Genomic DNA, 21,286 nt, shown 5'->3' with positions numbered 1-21,286 from the left:
GATGCTAGTATCTCCTTTGCGATGCACTATTCCACCTTTACTGCATCCCTCGCTCCCTCACATTGACGAATTAACACAGAAATTGCGTCTCTATGACATACTATGGGTTCTATGACATCTCTTTCTTAATCGAGTAACGTTTCTATGGAAACGACAGGATTTTCTTGTGGGATACGAGTATCTCCTTTCCGATGTACTATTCCTTCTTTACTGCATCCCTCGCTCCCTCACATTGACGAATTAACACGGAAATTGCGTCTCTATGACATACTATGGGTTCTATGACATCTCCTTCTAAATCGTGTAACGTTTCTATGGAAACCACTGGATTTTCTTTGGGATGCTAGTATCTCCTTTGCGATGCACTATTCCACCTTTACTGCATCCCTCGCTCCCTCACATTGACGAATTAACACAGAAATTGCGTCTCTATGAGATACTATGGGTTCTATGACATCTCTTTCTTAATCGAGTAACGTTTCTATGGAAACGACAGGATTTTCTTGTGGGATACGAGTATCTCCTTTCCGATGTACTATTCCTTCTTTACTGCATCCCTCGCTCCCTCACATTGACGAATTAACACAGAAATTGCGTCTCTATGACATACTATGGGTTCTATGACATCTCCTTCTAAATCGTGTAACGTTTCTATGGAAACCACTGGATTTTCTTTGGGATGCTAGTATCTCCTTTGCGATGCACTATTCCACCTTTACTGCATCCCTCGCTCCCTCACATTGACGAATTAACACAGAAATTGCGTCTCTATGACATACTATGGGTTCTATGACATCTCTTTCTTAATCGAGTAACGTTTCTATGGAAACGACAGGATTTTCTTGTGGGATACGAGTATCTCCTTTCCGATGTACTATTCCTTCTTTACTGCATCCCTCGCTCCCTCACATAGACGAATTAACACAGAAATTGCGTCTCTATGACATACTATGGGTTCTATGACATCTCCTTCTAAATCGTGTAACGTTTCTATGGAAACCACAGGATTTTTTTTGGGATGCTAGTATCTCCTTTGCGATGCACTATTCCACCTTTACTGCATCCCTCGCTCCCTCACATTGACGAATTAACACAGAAATTGCGTCTCTATGACATACTATGGGTTCTATGACATCTCTTTCTTAATCGAGTAACGTTTCTATGGAAACGACAGGATTTTCTTGTGGGATACGAGTATCTCCTTTCCGATGTACTATTCCTTCTTTACTGCATCCCTCGCTCCCTCACATAGACGAATTAACACAGAAATTGCGTCTCTATGACATACTATGGGTTCTATGACATCTCCTTCTAAATCGTGTAACGTTTCTATGGAAACCACTGGATTTTCTTTGGGATGCTAGTATCTCCTTTGCGATGCACTATTCCACCTTAACTGCATCCCTCGCTGCCTCACATTGAGTAATTAACACAGAAATTGCGTCTCTATGACATACTATGGGTTCTATGACATCTCCTTCTAAATCGAGTAACGTTTCTATGGAAACGACAGGATATTCTTGTGGGATACGAGTATCTCCTTTCCGATGTACTATTCCTTCTTTACTGCATCCCTCGCTCCCTCACATTGACGAATTAACACAGAAATTGCGTCTCTATGACATACTATGGGTTCTATGACATCTCCTTCTAAATCGAGTAACGTTTCTATGGAAACGACAGGATTTTCTTGTGGGATACGAGTATCTCTTTTCCGACGTACTATTCCTTCTTTACTGCATCCCTCGCTCCCTCATATTGACGAATTAACACAGAAATTGCGTCTCTATGACATACTATGGGTTCTATGACATCTCCTTCTAAATCGAGTAACGTTTCTATGGAAACCACAGGATTTTCTTTGGGATGCTAGTATCTCCTTTGCGATGTACTATTCCACCTTTACTGCATCCCTCGCTCCCTCACATTGACGAATTAACACAGAAATTGCGTCTGTATGACATACTATGGGTTCTATGACATCTCCGTCTAAATCGAGTAACATTTCTATGGAAACGACAGGATTTTCATTGGGATGCTAGTATCTCCTTTGCGATGCACTATTCCACCTTTACTGCATCCCTCGCTCCCTCACATTGACGAATTAACGCAGAAATTGCGTCTCTATAACATACTATGGGTTCTATGACATCTCCTTCTAAATCGAGTAACGTTTCTATGGAAACGACAGGATTTTCTTTGGGATGCTAGTATCTCCTTTGCGATGCACTATTCCACCTTTACTGCATCCCTCGCTCCCTCAAATTGACGAATTAACACAGAAATTGCGTCGCTATGAAATACTATGGGTTCTATGACATCTCCTTCTAAATCGAGTAACGTTTCTATGGAAACGACAGGATTTTCTTGTGGGATACGAGTATCGCCTTTCCGATGTACTATTCCTTCTTAACTGCATCCCTCGCTACCTCACATTGACGAATTAACTCAGAAATTGCGTCTCTATGACATACTATGGGTTCTATGATATCTCCTTCTAAATCGAGTAACGTTTCTATGGAAACGACTGGATTTTTATTGGGATGCTAGTAACTCCTTTGCGATGCACTATTCCACCTTTACTGCAACCCTCGCTGCCTCACATTGACGAATTAACACAGAAATTGCGTCGCTATGAAATACTATGGGTTCTCTGACATCTCCTTCTAAATCGAGTAACGTTTCTATGGAAACGACAGGATTTTCTTTGGGATGCAATATCGCTTTTGCGATGCACTATTCCTTCTTTACTGCAACCCTCGCTGCCTCACATTGAGTAATTAACACAGAAATTGCGTCGCTATGAAATACTATGGGTTCTATGACATCTCCTTCTAAATCGAGTAACGTTTCTACGGAAAGGACAGGATTTTCTTGTGGGATACGAGTATCTCCTTTCCGATGTACTATTCCTTCTTTACTGCATCCCTCGCTCCTTCACATTGACGAATTAACACAGAAATTGCGTCTCTATGACATACTATGGGTTCTATGACACCTCCTTCAAAATCGAGCAACGTTTCTATGGAAACGACAGGATTTTGTTTGGGATGCTAGTATCTCCTTTGTGATGCACTATTCCACCTTTACTGCATCCCTCGCTCCCCCACATTGACGAATTAACACAGAAATTGCGTCTCTATGACATACTATGGGTTCTATGACATCTCCTTCTAAATCGAGTAACGTTTCTATGGAAACGACAGGATTTTCTTTGGGATGCTAGTATCTCCTTTGCGATGCACTATTCCTTCTTTACTGCAACAATCGCTGCCTCACATTGACGAATTAACACAGAAATTGCGTCGCTATGAAATACTATGGGTTCTATGACATCTCCTTCTAAATCGAGTAACGTTTCTATTGAAACGACAGGATTTTGTTTGGGATGCTAGTATCTACTTTTCGATGCACTATTCCTTCTTTACTGCAACCCTCGCTGCCTCACTTTGACTAATTAACACAGAAATTGCCACGCTATGAAATACTATGGGTTCTATGACATCTCCATCTAAATCGAGTAACGTTTCTATGGAAACGACAGGATTTTCTTTGGGATGCTAGTATCTCCTTTGCGATGCACTATTCCTTGTTTACTGCAACCCTCGCTGCCTCACATTGACTAATTATTCAGTAATTGCGTCGCTATGAAATACTATGGGTTCTATGACATCTCCTTCTAAATCGAGTAACGTTTTTTATGGAAACGACAGGATTTTCTTTGGGATGCTAGTATCTCCTTTCCGATGTACTATTCCACCTTTACTGCATCCCTCGCTCCCTCACATTGACGAATTAACACAGAAATTGCGTCTCTATGACATACTATGGGTTCTATGACATCTCTTTCTTAATCGAGTAACGTTTCTATGGAAACGACAGGATTTTCTTGTGGGATACGAGTATCTCCTTTCCGATGTACTATTCCTTCTTTACTGCATCCCTCGCTCCCTCACATTGACGAATTAACACAGAAATTGCGTCTCTATGACATACTATGGGTTCTATGACATCTCCTTCTAAATCGTGTAACGTTTCTATGGAAACCACTGGATTTTCTTTGGGATGCTAGTATCTCCTTTGCGATGCACTATTCCACCTTTACTGCATCCCTCGCTCCCTCACATTGACGAATTAACACAGAAATTGCGTCTCTATGAGATACTATGGGTTCTATGACATCTCTTTCTTAATCGAGTAACGTTTCTATGGAAACGACAGGATTTTCTTCTGGGATACGAGTATCTCCTTTCCGATGTACTATTCCTTCTTTACTGCATCCCTCGCTCCCTCACATTGACGAATTAACACAGAAATTGCGTCTCTATGACATACTATGGGTTCTATGACATCTCCTTCTAAATCGTGTAACGTTTCTATGGAAACCACTGGATTTTCTTTGGGATGCTAGTATCTCCTTTGCGATGCACTATTCCACCTTTACTGCATCCCTCGCTCCCTCACATTGACGAATTAACACAGAAATTGCGTCTCTATGACATACTATGGGTTCTATGACATCTCTTTCTTAATCGAGTAACGTTTCTATGGAAACGACAGGATTTTCTTGTGGGATACGAGTATCTCCTTTCCGATGTACTATTCCTTCTTTACTGCATCCCTCGCTCCCTCACATAGACGAATTAACACAGAAATTGCGTCTCTATGACATACTATGGGTTCTATGACATCTCCTTCTAAATCGTGTAACGTTTCTATGGAAACGACAGGATTTTGTTTGGGATGCTAGTATCTCCTTTGCGATGCACTATTCCACCTTTACTGCATCCCTCGCTCCCTCACATAGACGAATTAATACAGAAATTGCGTCTGTATGACATACTATGGGTTCTATTACATCTCCGTCTAAATCGAGTAACGTTTCTATGGAAACGACAGGATTTTCTTTGGGATGCTAGTATCTCCTTTGCGATGCACTATTCCTTCTTTACTGCAACCCTCGCTGCCTCACATTGGCTAATTAACACAGAAATTGCGTCGCTATGAAATACTATGGGTTCTATGACATCTCCTTCTAAATCGAGTAACGTTTCTATGGAAACGACAGGATTTTCTTTGGGATGCAATATCTCCTTTGCGATGCACTATTCCTTCTTTACTGCAACCCTCGCTGCCTCACATTGAGTAATTAACACAGAAATTGCGTCGCTATGAAATACTATGGGTTCTATGACATCTCCTTCTAAATCGAGTAACGTTTCTACGGAAAGGACAGGATTTTCTTGTGGGATACGAGTATCTCCTTTCCGATGTACTATTCCTTCTTTACTGCATCCCTCGCTCCTTCACATTGACGAATAAACACAGAAATTGCGTCTCTATGACATACTATGGGTTCTATGACACCTCCTTCAAAATCGAGTAATGTTTCTATGGAAACGACAGGATTTAGTTTGGGATGCTAGTATCTGCTTTGTGATGCACTATTGCACCTTTACTGCATCCCTCGCTCCCTCACATTGACTAATTAAAACAGAAATTGCGTATCTATGACAAACTATGGGTTCTATGACATCTCCTTCTAAATCGAGTAACGTTTCTATGGAAACGACAGGATTTTCTTTGGGATGCTAGTATCTCCTTTGCGATGCACTATTCCTTCTTTACTGCAACAATCGCTGCCTCACATTGACGAATTAACACAGAAATTGCGTCGCTATGAAATACTATGGGTTCTATGACATCTCCTTCTAAATCGAGTAACGTTTTTTATGGAAACGACAGGATTTTGTTTGGGATGCTAGTATCTCCTGTGCGATGCACTATTCCACCATTACTGCATCCCACGCTCCCTCACATTGACGAATTAACACAGAAATTGCGTCTGTATGACATACTATGGGTTCTATGTCATCTCCTTCTAAATCGAGTAACGTTTCTATGGAAACGACAGGATTTTCATTGGGATGCTAGTATCTCCTTTGCCATGCACTATTCCTTCTTTACTGCAACCCTCGCTGCCTCACATTGACTAATTAACACAGAAATTGCGTCGCTATGAAATACTATGCGTTCTATGACATCTCCTTTTAAATCGAGTAACGTTTCTATGGAAACGACAGGATTTTCTTTGGGATGCTAGTATCTCCTTTGCGATGCACTATTCCACCTTTACTGCATCCCTCGCTCCCTCACATTGACGAATTAACACAGAAATTGCGTCTCTATGACATACTATGGGTTCTACGACATCTCCTACTAAATCGAGTAACGTTTCTATGGAAACGACAGGGTTTTGTTTGGGATGCTAGTATCTCCTTTGCGATGCACTATTCCTTCTTTACTGCAACCATCGGTGCCTCACATTGACTAATTAACACAGAAATTGCGTCGCTATGAAATACTATGAGTTCTATACATCTCCTTCAAAATCGTGTAACGTTTCTATGGAAACGACAGGATTTTCTTTGGGATGCTAGTATCTCCTTTGCGATGCACTATTCCACCTTTACTGCATCCCTCGCTCCCTCACATTGACGAATTAACGCAGAAATTGCGTCTCTATAACATACTATGGGTTCTATGACATCTCCTTCTAAATCGAGTAACGTTTCTATGGAAACGACAGGATTTTCTTTGGGATGCTAGTATCTCCTTTGCGATGCACTATTCCACCTTTACTGCATCCCTCGCTCCCTCAAATTGACGAATTAACACAGAAATTGCGTCGCTATGAAATACTATGGGTTCTATGACATCTCCTTCTAAATCGAGTAACGTTTCTATGGAAACGACAGGATTTTCTTGTGGGATACGAGTATCGCCTTTCCGATGTACTATTCCTTCTTTACTGCATCCCTCGCTACCTCACATTGACGAATTAACTCAGAAATTGCGTCTCTATGACATACTATGGGTTCTATGATATCTCCTTCTAAATCGAGTAACGTTTCTATGGAAACGACTGGATTTTTATTGGGATGCTAGTAACTCCTTTGCGATGCACTATTCCTCCTTTACTGCAACCCTCGCTGCCTCACATTGACGAATTAACACAGAAATTGCGTCGCAATGAAATACTATGGGTTCTCTGACATCTCCTTCTAAATCGAGTAACGTTTCTATGGAAACGACAGGATTTTCTTTGGGATGCAATATCTCTTTTGCGATGCACTATTCCTTCTTTACTGCAACCCTCGCTGCCTCACATTGAGTAATTAACACAGAAATTGCGTCGCTATGAAATACTATCTGTTCTATGACATCTCCTTCTAAATCGAGTAACGTTTCTACGGAAAGGACAGGATTTTCTTGTGGGATACGAGTATCTCCTTTCCGATGTACTATTCCTTCTTTACTGCATCCCTCGCTCCTTCACATTGACGAATTAACACAGAAATTGCGTCTCTATGACATACTATGGGTTCTATGACACCTCCTTCAAAATCGAGCAACGTTTCTATGGAAACGACAGGATTTTGTTTGGGATGCTAGTATCTCCTTTGTGATGCACTATTCCACCTTTACTGCATCCCTCGCTCCCTCACATTGACGAATTAACACAGAAATTGCGTCTCTATGACATACTATGGGTTCTATGACATCTCCTTCTAAATCGAGTAACGTTTCTATGGAAACGACAGGATTTTCTTTGGGATGCTAGTATCTCCTTTGCGATGCACTATTCCTTCTTTACTGCAACAATCGCTGCCTCACATTGACGAATTAACACAGAAATTGCGTCGCTATGAAATACTATGGGTTCTATGACATCTCCTTCTAAATGGAGTATCGTTTCTATTGAAACGACAGGATTTTCTTAGGGATGCTAGTATCTACTTTTCGATGCACTATTCCTTCTTTACTGCAACCCTCGCTGCCTCACTTTGACTAATTAACACAGAAATTGCCACGCTATGAAATACTATGGGTTCTATGACATCTCCTTCTAAATCGAGTAACGTTTCTATGGAAACGACAGGATTTTCTTTGGGATGCTAGTATCTCCTTTGCGATGCACTATTCCACCTTTACTGCATCCCTCGCTCCCTCACATTGACGAATTAACACAGAAATTGCGTCTCTATGACATACTATGGGTTCTATGACATCTCCTTCTAAATCTAGTAACGTTTCTATGGAAACGACAGGATTTTGTTTGGGATGCTAGTATCTCCTTTGCGATGCACTATTCCACCTTTACTGCATCCCTCGCTCCCTCACATTGACGAATTAACACAGAAATTGCGTCTCTATGACATACTATGGGTTCTATGACATCTCCTTCTAAATCGAGTAATGTTTCTATGGAAACGACAGGATTTTCTTCTGGGATACGAGTATCTCTTTTCCGACGTACTATTCCTTCTTTACTGCATCCCTCGCTCCCTCATATTGACGAATTAACACAGAAATTGCGTCTCTATGACATACTATGGGTTCTATGACATCTCCTTCTAAATCGAGTAACGTTTCTATGGAAACGACAGGATTTTCTTTGGGATGCTAGTATCTCCTTTGCGATGCACTATTCCTTCTTTACTGCAACAATCGCTGCCTCACATTGACGAATTAACACAGAAATTGCGTCGCTATGAAATACTATGGGTTCTATGACATCTCCTTCTAAATCGAGTAACGTTTCTATTGAAACGACAGGATTTTCTTTGGGATGCTAGTATCTACTTTTCGATGCACTATTCCTTCTTTACTGCAACCCTCGCTGCCCCACTTTGACTAATTAACACAGAAATTGCCACGCTATGAAATACTATGGGTTCTATGACATCTCCTTCTAAATCGAGTAACGTTTCTATGGAAACGACAGGATTTTCTTTGGGATGCTAGTATCTCCTTTGCGATGCACTATTCCACCTTTACTGCATCCCTCGCTCCCTCACATTGACGAATTAACACAGAAATTGCGTCTCTATGACATACTATGGGTTCTATGACATCTCCTTCTAAATCTAGTAACGTTTCTATGGAAACGACAGGATTTTGTTTGGGATGCTAGTATCTCCTGTGCGATGCACTATTCCACCATTACTGCATCCCACGCTCCCTCACATTGACGAATTAACACAGAAATTGCGTCTGTATGACATACTATGGGTTCTATGTCATCTCCTTCTAAATCGAGTAACGTTTCTATGGAAACGACAGGATTTTCATTGGGATGCTAGTATCTCCTTTGCGATGCACTATTCCTTCTTTACTGCAACCCTCGCTGCCTCACATTGACCAATTAACACAGAAATTGCGTCGCTATGAAATACTATGCGTTCTATGACATCTCCTTTTAAATCGAGTAACGTTTCTATGGAAACGACAGGATTTTCTTTGGGATGCTAGTATCTCCTTTGCGATGCACTATTCCACCTTTACTGCATCCCTCGCTCCCTCACATTGACGAATTAACACAGAAATTGCGTCTCTATGACATACTATGGGTTCTATGACATCTCCTACTAAATCGAGTAACGTTTCTATGGAAACGACAGGGTTTTGTTTGGGATGCTAGTATCTCCTTTGCGATGTACTATTCCTTCTTTACTGCAACCATCGCTGCCTCACATTGACTAATTAACACAGAAATTGCGTCGCTATGAAATACTATGGGTTCTATACATCTCCTTCAAAATCGTGTAACGTTTCTATGGAAACCACTGGATTTTCTTTGGGATGCTAGTATCTCCTTTGCGATGCACTATTCCACCTTTACTGCATCCCTCGCTCCCTCACATTGACGAATTAACACAGAAATTGCGTCTCTATGACATACTATGGGTTCTATGACATCTCCTTCTAAATCGAGTAACGTTTCTATGGAAACGACAGGATTTTCTTGTGGGATACGAGTATCTCTTTTCCGACGTACTATTCCTTCTTTACTGCATCCCTCGCTCCCTCATATTGACGAATTAACACAGAAATTGCGTCTCTATGACATACTATGGGTTCTATGACATCTCCATCTAAATCGAGTAACGTTTCTATGGAAACCACAGGATTTTCTTTGGGATGCTAGTTTCTCCTTTGCGATGGACTATTCCACCTTTACTGCATCCCTCGCTCCCTCACATTGACGAATTAACACAGAAATTGCGTCTGTATGACATACTATGGGTTCTATGACATCTCCGTCTAAATCGAGTAACGTTTCTATGGAAACGACAGGATTTTCTTTGGGATGCTAGTATCTCCTTTGCGATGCACTATTCCACCTTTACTGCATCCCTCGCTCCCTCACATTGACGAATTAACGCCGAAATTGCGTCTCTATAACATACTATGGGTTCTATGACATCTCCTTCTAAATCGAGTAACGTTTCTATGGAAACGACAGGATTTTCTTTGGGATGCAATATCTCTTTTGCGATGCACTATTCCTTCTTTACTGCAACCCTCGCTGCCTCACATTGAGTAATTAACACAGAAATTGCGTCGCTATGAAATACTATGGGTTCTATGACATCTCCTTCTAAATCGAGTAACGTTTCTACGGAAAGGACAGGATTTTCTTGTGGGATACGAGTATCTCCTTTCCGATGTACTATTCCTTCTTTACTGCATCCCTCGCTCCTTCACATTGACGAATTAACACAGAAATTGCGTCTCTATGACATACTATGGGTTCTATGACACCTCCTTCAAAATCGAGCAACGTTTCTATGGAAACGACAGGATTTTGTTTGGGATGCTAGTATCTCCTTTGTGATGCACTATTCCACCTTTACTGCATCCCTCGCTCCCTCACATTGACGAATTAACACAGAAATTGCGTCTCTATGACATACTATGGGTTCTATGACATCTCCTTCTAAATCGAGTAACGTTTCTATGGAAACGACAGGATTTTCTTTGGGATGCTAGTATCTCCTTTGCGATGCACTATTCCTTCTTTACTGCAACAATCGCTGCCTCACATTGACGAATTAACACAGAAATTGCGTCGCTATGAAATACTATGGGTTCTATGACATCTCCTTCTAAATCGAGTAACGTTTCTATTGAAACGACAGGATTTTGTTTGGGATGCTAGTATCTCCTTTGCGATGCACTATTCCTTCTTTACTGCAACCCTCGCTGCCTCACTTTGACTAATTAACACAGAAATTGCCACGCTATGAAATACTATGGGTTCTATGACATCTCCTTCGAAATCGAGTAACGTTTCTATGGAAACGACAGGATTTTCTTTGGGATGCTAGTATCTCCTTTGCGATGCACTATTCCACCTTTACTGCATCCCTCGCTCCCTCACATTGACGAATTAACACAGAAATTGCGTCTCTATGACATACTATGGGTTCTATGACATCTCCTTCTAAATCTAGTAACGTTTCTATGGAAACGACAGGATTTTGTTTGGGATGCTAGTATCTCCTGTGCGATGCACTATTCCACCATTACTGCATCCCACGCTCCCTCACATTGACGAATTAACACAGAAATTGCGTCTGTATGACATACTATGGGTTCTATGACATCTCCTTCTAAATCGAGTAACGTTTCTATGGAAACGACAGGATTTTGTTTGGGATGCTAGTATCTCCTTTGCGATGCACTATTCCTTCTTTACTGCAACCCTCGCTGCCGCACATTGACTAATTAACACAGAAATTGCGTCGCTATGAAATACTATGGGTTCTATGACATCTCCTTTTAAATCGAGTAACGTTTCAATGGAAACGACAGGTTTTTCTTTGGGATGCTAGTATCTCCTTTGCGATGGACTATTCCACCTTTACTGCATCCCTCGCTCCCTCACATTGACGAATTAACACAGAAATTGCGTCTCTATGACATACTATGGGTTCCATGACATCTCCTTCTAAATCGAGTAACGTTTCTATGGAAACGACAGGATTTTGTTTGGGATGCTAGTATCTCCTTTGCGATGCACTATTCCTTCTTTACTGCAACCCTCGCTGCCTCACTTTGACTAATTAACACAGAAATTGCCACGCTATGAAATACTATGGGTTCTATGACATCTCCATCTAAATCGAGTAACGTTTCTATGGAAACGACAGGATTTTCTTTGGGATGCTAGTATCTCCTTTGCGATGCACTATTCCTTCTTTACTGCAACCCTCGCTGCCTCACATTGACTAATTATTCAGAAATTGCGTCGCTATGAAATACTATGGGTTCTATGACATCTCCTTCTAAATCGAGTAACGTTTTTTATGGAAACGACAGGATTTTCTTTGGGATGCTAGTATCTCCTTTGCGATGCACTATTCCACCTTTACTGCATCCCTCGCTCCCTCACATTGACGAATTAACACAGAAATTGCGTCTCTATGACATACTATGGGTTCTATGACATCTCTTTCTTAATCGAGTAACGTTTCTATGGAAACGACAGGATTTTCTTGTGGGATACGAGTATCTCCTTTCTGATGTACTATTCCTTCTTTACTGCATCCCTCGCTCCCTCACATAGACGAATTAACACAGAAATTGCGTCTCTATGACATACTATGGGTTCTATGACATCTCCTTCTAAATCGTGTAACGTTTCTATGGAAACCACTGGATTTTCTTTGGGATGCTAGTATCTCCTTTGCGATGCACTATTCCACCTTTACTGCATCCCTCGCTCCCTCACATTGACGAATTAACACAGAAATTGCGTCTCTATGACATACTATGGGTTCTATGACATCTCTTTCTTAATCGAGTAACGTTTCTATGGAAACGACAGGATTTTCTTGTGGGATACGAGTATCTCCTTTCCGATGTACTATTCCTTCTTTACTGCATCCCTCGCTCCCTCACATAGACGAATTAACACAGAAATTGCGTCTCTATGACATACTATGGGTTCTATGACATCTCCTTCAAAATCGTGTAACGTTTCTATGGAAACCACAGGATTTTTTTTGGGATGCTAGTATCTCCTTTGCGATGCACTATTCCCCCTTTACTGCATCCCTCGCTCCCTCACATAGACGAATTAATACAGAAATTGCGTCTGTATGACATACTATGGGTTCTATTACATCTCCGTCTAAATCGAGTAACGTTTCTATGGAAACGACAGGATTTTCTTTGGGATGCTAGTATCTCCTTTGCGATGCACTATTCCTTCTTTACTGCAACCCTCGCTGCCTCACATTGACTAATTAACACAGAAATTGCGTCGCTATGAAATACTATGGGTTCTATGACATCTCCTTCTAAATCGAGTAACGTTTCTATGGAAACGACAGGATTTTCTTTGGGATGCAATATCTCCTTTGCGATGCACTATTCCTTCTTTACTGCAACCCTCGCTGCCTCACATTGAGTAATTAACACAGAAATTGCGTCGCTATGAAATACTATGGGTTCTATGACATCTCCTTCTAAATCGAGTAACGTTTCTACGGAAATGACAGGATTTTCTTGTGGGATACGAGTATCTCCTTTCCGATGTACTATTCCTTCTTTACTGCATCCCTCGCTCCTTCACATTGACGAATAAACACAGAAATTGCGTCTCTATGACATACTATGGGTTCTATGACACCTCCTTCAAAATCGAGTAATGTTTCTATGGAAACGACGGGATTTAGTTTGGGATGCTAGTATCTGCTTTGTGATGCACTATTCCACCTTTACTTCATCCCTCGCTCCCTCACATTGACTAATTAACACAGAAATTGCGTATCTATGACAAACTATGGGTTCTATGACATCTCCTTCTAAATCGAGTAACGTTTCTATGGAAACGACAGGATTTTCTTTGGGATGCTAGTATCTCCTTTGCGATGCACTATTCCTTCTTTACTGCAACAATCGCTGCCTCACATTGACGAATTAACACAGAAATTGCGTCGCTATGAAATACTATGGGTTCTATGACATCTCCTTCTAAATCGAGTAACGTTTTTTATGGAAACGACAGGATTTTGTTTGGGATGCTAGTATCTCCTGTGCGATGCACTATTCCACCATTACTGCATCCCACGCTCCCTCACATTGACGAATTAACACAGAAATTGCGTCTGTATGACATACTATGGGTTCTATGTCATCTCCTTCTAAATCGAGTAACGTTTCTATGGAAACGATAGGATTTTCATTGGGATGCTAGTATCTCCTTTGCCATGCACTATTCCTTCTTTACTGCAACCCTCGCTGCCTCACATTGACTAATTAACACAGAAATTGCGTCGCTATGAAATACTATGCGTTCTATGACATCTCCTTTTAAATCGAGTAACGTTTCTATGGAAACGACAGGATTTTCTTTGGGATGCTAGTATCTCCTTTGCGATGCACTATTCCACCTTTACTGCATCCCTCGCTCCCTCACATTGACGAATTAACACAGAAATTGCGTCTCTATGACATACTATGGGTTCTATGACATCTCCTACTAAATCGAGTAACGTTTCTATGGAAACGACAGGGTTTTGTTTGGGATGCTAGTATCTCCTTTTCGATGCACTATTCCTTCTTTACTGCAACCATCGCTGCCTCACATTGACTAATTAACACAGAAATTGCGTCGCTATGAAATACTATGGGTTCTATACATCTCCTTCAAAATCGTGTAACGTTTCTATGGAAACCACTGGATTTTCTTTGGGATGCTAGTATCTCCTTTGCGATGCACTATTCCACCTTTACTGCATCCCTCGCTCCCTCACATTGACGAATTAACACAGAAATTGCGTCTCTATGACATACTATGGGTTCTATGACATCTCCTTCTAAATCGAGTAACGTTTCTATGGAAACGACAGGATTTTCTTGTGGGATACGAGTATCTCTTTTCCGACGTACTATTCCTTCTTTACTGCATCCCTCGCTCCCTCATATTGACGAATTAACACAGAAATTGCGTCTCTATGACATACTATGGGTTCTATGACATCTCCTTCTAAATCGAGTAACGTTTCTATGGAAACCACAGGATTTTCTTTGGGATGCTAGTATCTCCTTTGCGATGCACTATTCCACCTTTACTGCATCCCTCGCAGCCTCACATTGACGAATTAACACAGAAATTGCGTCTGTATGACATACTATGGGTTCTATGACATCTCCGTCTAAATCGAGTAACGTTTCTATGGAAACGACATGATTTTCTTTGGGATGCTAGTATCTCCTTTGCGATGCACTATTCCACCTTTACTGCATCCCTCGCTCCCTCACATTGACGAATTAACGCAGAAATTGCGTCTCTATAACATACTATGGGTTCTATGACATCTCCTTCTAAATCGAGTAACGTTTCTATGGAAACGACAGGATTTTCTTTGGGATGCTAGTATCTCCTTTGCGATGCACTATTCCACCTTTACTGCATCCCTCGCTCCCTCAAATTGACGAATTAACACAGAAATTGCGTCGCTATGAAATACTATGGGTTCTATGACATCTCCTTCTAAATGGAGTAACGTTTCTATGGAAACGACAGGATTTTCTTGTGGGATACGAGTATCGCCTTTCCGATGTACTATTCCTTCTTTACTGCATCCCTCGCTACCTCACATTGACGAATTAACTCAGAAATTGCGTCTCTATGACATACTACGGGTTCTATGATATCTCCTTCTAAATCGAGTAACGTTTCTATGGAAACGACTGGATTTTTATTGGGATGCTAGTAACTCCTTTGCGATGCACTATTCCTCCTTTACTGCAACCCTCGCTGCCTCACATTGACGAATTAACACAGAAATTGCGTCGCTATGAAATACTATGGGTTCTCTGACATCTCCTTCTAAATCGAGTAACGTTTCTATGGAAACGACAGGATTTTCTTTGGGATGCAATATCTCTTTTGCGATGCACTATTCCTTCTTTACTGCAACCCTCGCTGCCTCACATTGAGTAATTAACACAGAAATTGCGTCGCTATGAAATACTATAGGTTCTATGACATCTCCTTCTAAATCGAGTAACGTTTCTACGGAAAGGACAGGATTTTCTTGTGGGATACGAGTATCTCCTTTCCGATGTACTATTCCTTCTTTACTGCATCCCTCGCTCCTTCACATTGACGAATTAACACAGAAATTGCGTCTCTATGACATACTATGGGTTCTATGACACCTCCTTCAAAATCGAGCAACGTTTCTATGGAAACGACAGGATTTTGTTTGGGATGCTAGTATCTCCTTTGTGATGCACTATTCCACCTTTACTGCATCCCTCGCTCCCTCACATTGACGAATTAACACAGAAATTGCGTCTCTATGACATACTATGGGTTCTATGACATCTCCTTCTAAATCGAGTAACGTTTCTATGGAAACGACAGGATTTTCTTTGGGATGCTAGTATCTCCTTTGCGATGCACTATTCCTTCTTTACTGCAACAATCGCTGCCTCACATTGACGAATTAACACAGAAATTGCGTCGCTATGAAATACTATGGGTTCTATGACATCTCCTTCTAAATCGAGTAACGTTTCTATTGAAACGACAGGATTTTCTTTGGGATGCTAGTATCTACTTTTCGATGCACTATTCCTTCTTTACTGCAACCCTCGCTGCCTCACTTTGACTAATTAACACAGAAATTGCCACGCTATGAAATACTATGGGTTCTATGACATCTCCTTCTAAATCGAGTAACGTTTCTATGGAAACGACAGGATTTTGTTTGGGATGCTAGTATCTCCTTTGCGATGCACTATTCCACCTTTACTGCATCCCTCGCTCCCTCACATTGACGAATTAACACAGAAATTGCGTCTCTATGACATACTATGGGTTCTATGACATCTCCTTCTAAATCTAGTAACGTTTCTATGGAAACGACAGGATTTTGTTTGGGATGCTAGTATCTCCTGTGCGATGCACTATTCCACCATTACTGCATCCCACGCTCCCTCACATTGACGAATTAACACAGAAATTGCGTCTGTATGACATACTATGGGTTCTATGTCATCTCCTTCTAAATCGAGTAACGTTTCTATGGAAACGACAGGATTTTCATTGGGATGCTAGTATCTCCTTTGCGATGCACTATTCCTTCTTTACTGCAACCCTCGCTGCCTCACATTGACTAATTAACACAGAAATTGCGTCGCTATGAAATACTATGCGTTCTATGACATCTCCTTTTAAATCGAGTAACGTTTCTATGGAAACGACAGGATTTTCTTTGGGATGCTAGTATCTCCTTTGCGATGCACTATTCCACCTTTACTGCATCCCTCGCTCCCTCACATTGACGAATTAACACAGAAATTGCGTCTCTATGACATACTATGGGTTCTATGACATCTCCTACTAAATCGAGTAACGTTTCTATGGAAACGACAGGGCTTTGTTTGGGATGCTAGTATCTCCTTTGCGATGCACTATTCCTTCTTTACTGCAACCATCGCTGCCTCACATTGACTAATTAACACAGAAATTGCGTCGCTATGAAATACTATGGGTTCTATACATCTCCTTCAAAATCGTGTAACGTTTCTATGGAAACCACTGGATTTTCTTTGGGATGCTAGTATCTCCTTTGCGATGCACTATTCCACCTTTACTGCATCCCTCGCTCCCTCACATTGACGAATTAACACAGAAATTGCGTCTCTATGACATACTATGGGTTCTATGACATCTCCTTCTAAATCGAGTAACGTTTCTATGGAAACGACAGGATTTTCTTGTGGGATACGAGTATCTCTTTTCCGACGTACTATTCCTTCTTTACTGCATCCCTCGCTCCCTCATATTGACGAATTAACACAGAAATTGCGTCTCTATGACATACTATGGGTTCTATGACATCTCCTTCTAAATCTAGTAACGTTTCTATGGAAACGACAGGATTTTGTTTGGGATGCTAGTATCTCCTGTGCGATGCACTATTCCACCATTACTGCATCCCACGCTCCCTCACATTGACGAATTAACACAGAAATTGCGTCTGTATGACATACTATGGGTTCTATGTCATCTCCTTCTAAATCGAGTAACGTTTCTATGGAAACGACAGGATTTTGTTTGGGATGCTAGTATCTCCTTTGCGATGCACTATTCCTTCTTTACTGCAACCCTCGCTGCCGCACATTGACTAATTAACACAGAAATTGCGTCGCTATGAAATACTATGGGGTCTATGACATCTCCTTTTAAATCGAGTAACGTTTCAATGGAAACGACAGGTTTTTCTTTGGGATGCTAGTATCTCCTTTGCGATGGACTATTCCACCTTTACTGCATCCCTCGCTCCCTCACATTGACGAATTAACACAGAAATTGCGTCTCTATGACATACTATGGGTTACATGACATCTCCTTCTAAATCGAGTAACGTTTCTATGGAAACGACAGGATTTTGTTTGGGATGCTAGTATCTCCTTTGCGATGCACAATTCCTTCTTTACTGCAACCATCGCTGCCTCACATTGACTAATTAACACAGAAATTGCGTCGCTATGAAATACTATGGGTTCTATACATCTCCTTCTAAATCGTGTAACGTTTCTATGGAAACCACTGGATTTTCTTTGGGATGCTAGTATCTCCTTTGCGATGCACTATTCCACCTTTACTGCATCCCTCGCTCCCTCACATTGACGAATTAACACAGAAATTGCGGCTCTATGACATACTATGGGTTCTATGACATCTCCTTCTAAATCGAGTAACGTTTCTATGGAAACGACAGGATTTTCTTTGGGATGCTAGTATCTACTTTTCGATGCACTATTCCTTCTTTACTGCAACCCTAGCTGCCTCACTTTGACTAATTAACACATAAATTGCGTCGCTATGAAATACTATGGGTTCTATGACATCTCCTTCTAAATCGAGTAACGTTTCTATGGAAACGACAGGATTTTCTTTGGGATGCTAGTATCTCCTTTGCGATGCACTATTCCTTCTTTACTGCAACCCTCGCTGCCTCACATTGACTAATTAGCACAGAAATTGCGTCGCTATGAAATACTATGGGTTCAATGACATCTCCTTCTAAATCGAGTAACGTTTCTATGGAAACGACAGGATTTTCTTTGGTATGCTAGTATCTCCTTTGCGATGCACTATTCCACCTTTACTGCATCCCTCGCTCCCTCACATTGACTAATTAACACAGAAATTGCGTCGCTATGAAATACTATGGGTTCTATGACATCTCCTTCTAAATCGAGTAACGTTTCTATGGAAACGACAGGATTTTCTTGTGGGATACGAGTATCTCCTTTCCGATGCAATATTCCTTCTTTACTGCATCCCTCGCTCCCTCACATTGACGAATTAACACAGAAATTGCGTCTCTATGACATACTATGGGTTCTATGACATCTCCTTCTAAATCGAGTAACGTTTCTATGGAAACGACAGGATTTTCTTGTGGGATTCGAGTATCTCTTTTCCGATGTACTATTCCTTCTTTACTGCATCCCTCGCTCCCTCATATTGACGAATTAACACAGAAATTGCGTCTCTATGACATACTATGGGTTCTATGACATCTCCTTCTAAATCGAGTAACGTTTCTATGGAAACCACAAGATTTTCTTTGGGAAGCTAGTATCTCCTTTGCGATGCACTATTCCACCTTTACTGCATCCCTCGCTCCCTCACATTGACGAATTAACACAGAAATTGCGTATCTATGACATACTATGGGTTCTATGACATCTCCTTCTAAATCTAGTAACGTTTCTATGGAAACGACAGGATTTTGTTTGGGATGCTAGTATCTCCTTTGCGATGCACTATTCCTTCTTTACTGCAACCCTCGCTGCCTCACATTGACGAATTAACACAGAAATTGCGTCGCTATGAAATACTATGGGTTCTATGACATCTCCTTTTAAATCGAGTAACGTTTCAATGGAAACGACAGGATTTTCTTTGGGATGCTAGTATCTCCTTTGCGATGCACTATTCCACCTTTACTGCATCCCTCGCTCCCTCACATTGACGAATTAACACAGAAATTGCGTCTCTATGACATACTATGGGTTCTATGACATCTCCTTCTAAATCTAGTAACGTTTCTATGGAAACGACAGGATTTTGTTTGGGATGCTAGTATCTCCTTTGCGATGCACTATTCCTTCTTTACTGCAACCATCGCTGCCTCACATTGACTAATTAACACAGAAATTGCGTCGCTATGAAATACTATGGGTTCTATACATCTCCTTCTAAATCGTGTAACGTTTCTATGGAAACCACTGGATTTTCTTTGGGATGCTAGTATCTCCTTTGCGATGCACTATTCCACCATTACTGCATCCCACGCTCCCTCACATTGACGAATTAACACAGAAATTGCGTCTGTATGACATACTATGGGTTCTATGACATCTCCTTCTAAATCGAGTAACGTTTCTATGGAAACGACAGGATTTTGTTTGGGATGCTAGTATCTCCTTTGCGATGCTCTATTCCTTCTTTACTGCAACCCTCGCTGCCTCACATTGACGAATTAACACAGAAATTGCGTCGCTATGAAATACTATGGGTTCTATGACATCTCCTTCTAAATCGAGTAACGTTTCTATTGAAACGACAGGATTTTCTTTGGGATGCTAGTATCTACTTTTCGATGCACTATTCCTTCTTTACTGCAACCCTCGCTGCCTCACTTTGACTAATTAACACAGAAATTGCCTTGCTATGAAATACTATGGGTTCTATGACATCTCCTTCTAAATCGAGTAACGTTTCTATGGAAACGACAGGATTTTCTTTGGGATGCTAGTATCTCCTTTGCGATGCACTATTACTTCTTTACTGCAACCCTCGCTGCCTCACATTGACGAATTAACACAGAAATTGCGTCTCTATGACATACTATGGGTTCTATGACATCTCCTTCTAAATCGAGTAACGTTTCTATGGAAACGACAGGATTTTCTTTGGGATGCTAGTATCTACTTTTCGATGCACTATTCCTTCTTTACTGCAACCCTAGCTGCCTCACTTTGACTAATTAACACATAAATTGCGTCGCTATGAAATACTATGGGTTCTATGACATCTCCTTCTAAATCGAGTAACGTTTCTATGGAAACGACAGGATTTTCTTGTGGGATACGAGTATCTAATTTCCGATGTACTATTCCTTCTTTACTGCATCCCTCGCTCCCTCACATTGACGAATTAACACAGAAATTGCGTCTCTATGACATACTATGGGTTCTATGACATCTCCTTCTAAATCGAGTAACGTTTCTATGGAAACCACAGGATTTTCTTTGGGATGCTAGTATCTCCTTTGCGATGCACTATTCCACCTTTACTGCATCCCTCGCTCCCTCACATTGACGAATTAACACAGAAATTGCGTCTGTATGACATACTATGGGTTCTATGACATCTCCGTCTAAATCGAGTAACGTTTCT

This window comes from Schistocerca nitens, chromosome 5, assembly GCF_023898315.1.
Source record: "Schistocerca nitens isolate TAMUIC-IGC-003100 chromosome 5, iqSchNite1.1, whole genome shotgun sequence".
NCBI lineage: Eukaryota > Metazoa > Arthropoda > Insecta > Orthoptera > Acrididae > Schistocerca > Schistocerca nitens.
Note: the sequence above shows the minus strand (reverse complement) of the source record.